General features: G+C 41.3%; 1 long non-coding RNA gene across 3 annotated transcripts in view; it reads left to right on the plus strand.

Annotated features, from left to right (window-relative positions):
- The first annotated feature begins 489 nt into the window (after window positions 1-489).
- The window catches only part of LOC118340260, a 6,111-nt gene continuing 2,376 nt past the window's right edge, over window positions 490-4,224 (plus strand). Inside the window, exons 1-2 of one of the 3 annotated variants that reach the window (XR_004797368.1) lie at window positions 490-781; window positions 3,343-3,581. This is a non-coding gene — a long non-coding RNA (uncharacterized LOC118340260). The remainder of the gene's footprint in view (window positions 782-3,342; window positions 3,582-4,224) is intronic. The other 2 variants (XR_004797366.1, XR_004797367.1) reach the window with 2 other exon arrangements.

Raw genomic sequence — 4,224 nt, forward strand, 5'->3', positions numbered from 1 at the left:
GCCTGGACAGCATCCTCCTCTCTGCCACGGTCGTCAGGGTGTCCAGCTCCTCCCCTACGACATCACCGGCTCTATCCCGGACAGCTTGAAAAGTGTTAAAAGTTGGGATGTTTAAGCCAAAGATAAAGAGTTACCTGCCTTTAAGAATGTGTTACTTTGTTCAAGTGTGAATCTGTCAACAGCAATAGTAGAATACAGTAGAATATTATTTATTATTGCCTTTTAGCTCAGAAATCTGATAAAATATAAAATAATTCTGTTAATCACCAGTAGAGGAATAATAGAGCAGCATAAAAACAGAGTAAGAGGAGTAGAAACAGATTAAGAGCTGTCTAAATGAACTTATTAAATAAACAGGGCTTTAAAGAAGAGCATATATTATGCTTTTATTGTGATGACAGATCACCTACTTCCCTGTATCACTGCCTAACTCTCACTACCTTGACTTATCTCTGAAGCTTTTTCTCTGCGCAACCATTTCTCCTCCCACTAGTGCAGGCTTCTGCTTAGGCCTTTGACTATAGTTTAATATAAACCACTGCTGCATGAACACTTAAACAATTTAAATAATTGCACATAGACTTGCTATAGGAGTGCGAGGTGCGTGGGTGACCTAAATACGCAGAACTTGGAGGAACTGGTTGGCCCGGAGCCTGGAGCTCGTGCAGGGAGCCCCCGAGGGTGTGGGGTGGATACTGTACACCCATTTCTGCAAAGTTTCCACCCTTGTCTTTCCGCTGGTAACCCTGGCCGGCTGCCTCTTGTCTTCACAGTAGGTGATGTAAGGCCACAGCATGAGGAGTGACATACTGTACAATACATCATGAGAAAAGCCAGACGTATTGGCTGCACTCACACTGTGCTCAAATCCAAATCACTGCTGAGATCCAGTTTTCTTTTTAGCTACGTGCAAACATTGTATTTTTAAGCCCCTTTTGTGTTCAGATTGCGATCAGTATCTGACACCGGTCTGAACGAATCACACTCCTGAACTGACTCGCAAAAATTAAAGCCACAAAAACCGTCACACCCGACACACTCATGCAGAAGTGAAATGGAGGCTACAGTGACTAATGCCTTGCTCTTTTGTGTGGTGTAATTTGTATGCTAATGTGAAAGTGGGAGGCAGGTGTCCATTAAATTCAGCACACCTCAAACAAAAATCTGGTCAGCAGTTTAACCACTGATCTAAATCAGTGCATGAGGTGTATTAAACTAAGAATCACTGTGTGGCAGTTAGTTTGTGGTAATTTGATTCATTGTCCTAACGACCGCAAGACACATTCCTACCTAATCTACAGGGGATTGTTCTGTGCCAAAATCAACTTTTAATGATTGTTTCAGCTCATGATATGCGTACATCTCGTGTATTCTTAAATTTAGGCATTAGCAGGACAGTATTTCACAACCGTGGCAGTGATTGGTGACTTGGTCTCCGGTTAAAATATTATGCAGCTGCCGTGTGTTGTTCTGTGTGTTTTGTACCTAATAAATACTTAGTGGTAACATGATACTTACACAATGGAAAGAGAGTGGGAGGAACGGGTGTCAAAAGAGCCCCACAGCTAAATATTGACCCAGGGCCCCCAAGTGACTTAATCCAGCCCTGCATAGCTAAAGCACTTCTGCTCGATGCTCACTAAACAGACGACAGGTGACCTTGTTTGTTTTTACGTCCTTAGCACGAGTGCGATAATACACCTGGGGATATCATGATATAGAAAATAACAAACAAGTCTCATTGGTATATCAGTGTGTGTTTTTGCTTGCTGGTCAAAAGCTGCAGATGTATGTAAGGTTAGAGCAAGATGAGTTTAAGCAATGTTTTAAGTCGCCAAGAGGAATTGTGTCTAATGTGTTCTGACTGAGAAACTCTTCAATCTGCCCGCCTTTTAGGCAGTAAGATGCAAACTCAAACTCAAGTGTATTGAATTTGACCAAGAAGTGAAGCATCATCTTGTTAGACGCCACCCTCTAAGTACCATTAGGCTTCCTGGTGCTCTCTACTGCTTGTTCGTTTGTCTGAAACTGTAAACAGATATGAGCCTCACAGCCAGATATGGGCACATTTTGTGGAAGTCTGTCATTGGTAAACGTCCTTTAACTGCCTTAAGAGCTTATAATCTGCCAAAACAGCTCGAAAAGCCAAAACCTGTTCAGGGCTTACAAATCTTTCCCTCTGCCCTCTTTGCGATTAAGTACAGATTTGATTTATTTTGTGCCCACTCAATAGTTGTGTCACTTATTCATTTCATATAATAAATTAAAGGTAATGAGGGTGACACAAGAGAGTCCAGATACTTACAAGGTCACACATGGCTGACTCTCCACTGAGCACCTCCTTCACAGCTGCCCTCCATTTTCCTGCACTGGCTCCTCCAATGACATGTATGTGTGGTTGCTAGGGATCATGAATAATGTCAAACTGGAGTGACGTAATATTTATTGTAATTAAAAACAAAAATCTTCTTACGATTTCTCAAATTCCTCAGATTTACTGTTTTCATCTGTTTTGTATCATTGTTTTTTTAATGTCAGTTTTGGACTGTGAGTGAAACAAAACAAGCAATTTAAAGATGTAACCTTAGACGATGATTAGAGATGTTTTCGTATTATTTTTATTTATATGTTATAAATTAAACAAAAAAATAGTTGATAGTGGATCCTGGTAGCATTAAAAATACACCTAGTCACCCTTTTTGCATGTCACCCACCTCTCTCTTCTCTCTTCTCTGTTCTCTGTCAAAAAATATTTAAAAAAAAACAGAACAAAAAAAAATTACGAGATGGATAGATATGAATAAAAAAGACAAATGCAAAAGTGGCCCAAATCAAGATTAAAAAACTTAGGCTTCAATGTGATTTTTCACTTTTTATACCATCACCAAAAAACTGATCTATGTTGTGATTTTGGCTGTGTTTACCTGCAGTTCAAAGGCAGCCATTTTGTCTAATGACATTTTTTATCCAGCTACATCAATCACACTGGGACAGCCATGTTGAAAGCTACCCTGATTCCAGCAGATTCCTTTGAGGCCACCTGCATGAATGTGTGTGTGTTTGTGTCTGTGTTAACCTGTTGCTGCTCGGAAACGGAATAGTGGAGTCCCATTAATCAAGTGCCGTTCATAGAGACACACACCTGTTGTACAGCCGTGACCTCGGGGCCGTGTGTGTGTGTGTGTGTGTGTGTGTGTGTGTGTGAAAGGGTGAGCAAGAGGAGGCCAGATGGAGGAAGAGAGATAGTGAAATGTCAATCAGATTAATTTCTTACTCAAACCTGACTCTTGCTGTAAATCCACTCATGTCATTACTGTGTGTGTTTTCTCTTTCTTCTCCCAGGAGAGGGGGAGGACTGAGTGAGCGAGTGTTCGTCCGAACGACCAACAGACAGACAGACCAACAGACAGATTGAATGACGCCGCACCTGGTGCTTCTGAGGGCCTTTCCCATGTTTTGATTGGCTCCATTTTTTACTTTCTAAACTTGGTTTCACCGAGCCGCTGCCTGCCATGCCGTCCAACAGTCCTGCTGCCGCCGAACCGCCCCAGACACCAGAGAATGACACAGCCAATGACGTGGTGAGAGAGCTTGATTATCATTGATATACAGGGGTGTTTTGTTTCTTCAGTTGAAAGTAATGTATCGCTACTACTGCTGATTATACTTTTACATCTATACAATGAATGCTGCAAGCACATTTCCTAGTGCTGTTATTACAACAACATTACAACAATAAGATAATGGAGGAAGTCATTTTTCACTTGAGTGAAATTAGCTGTACAACAATGGAGAAAATATCCTAGTAAACTTTGTGTATTGTCCATACAGTGTATGGAGTCAGGAGTGTGCCAAAACAAATGCTGTCTCTTTACATTAAAGCGTCCACAAAATGGAAACAATAAATGTCACAGCAGGAGATAAATGACTCTTGGGTGTTATGACAGTATATACCATGCAACAGTAGAAATATGTCCATTAGTTGAGATTTGGCAGTACCGTTTCCACCGTGGGACCTACTGTCAATTACAACGCAGAGTTGTAGAATTAAATTTAGATATAGTTTTCCTTTATGCTACTTTTAAAAACAAAATACAAAGTCACTGAGTCATAAAAATGAAAACAAGGGCGCCCGGTTAGCTCAGTGGGTAGAGCTGGCGACCCATGTACCAAGGCCTTGCTGCAGCGGCCCAAGGTTTGAATCCGAGCTGCGGCCCTTTGCTG

The sequence above is a fragment of the Morone saxatilis genome, unplaced genomic scaffold, assembly GCF_004916995.1.
Source record: "Morone saxatilis isolate NCDOM2014 unplaced genomic scaffold, NCSU_SB_2.0 Contig7, whole genome shotgun sequence".
NCBI lineage: Eukaryota > Metazoa > Chordata > Actinopteri > Moronidae > Morone > Morone saxatilis.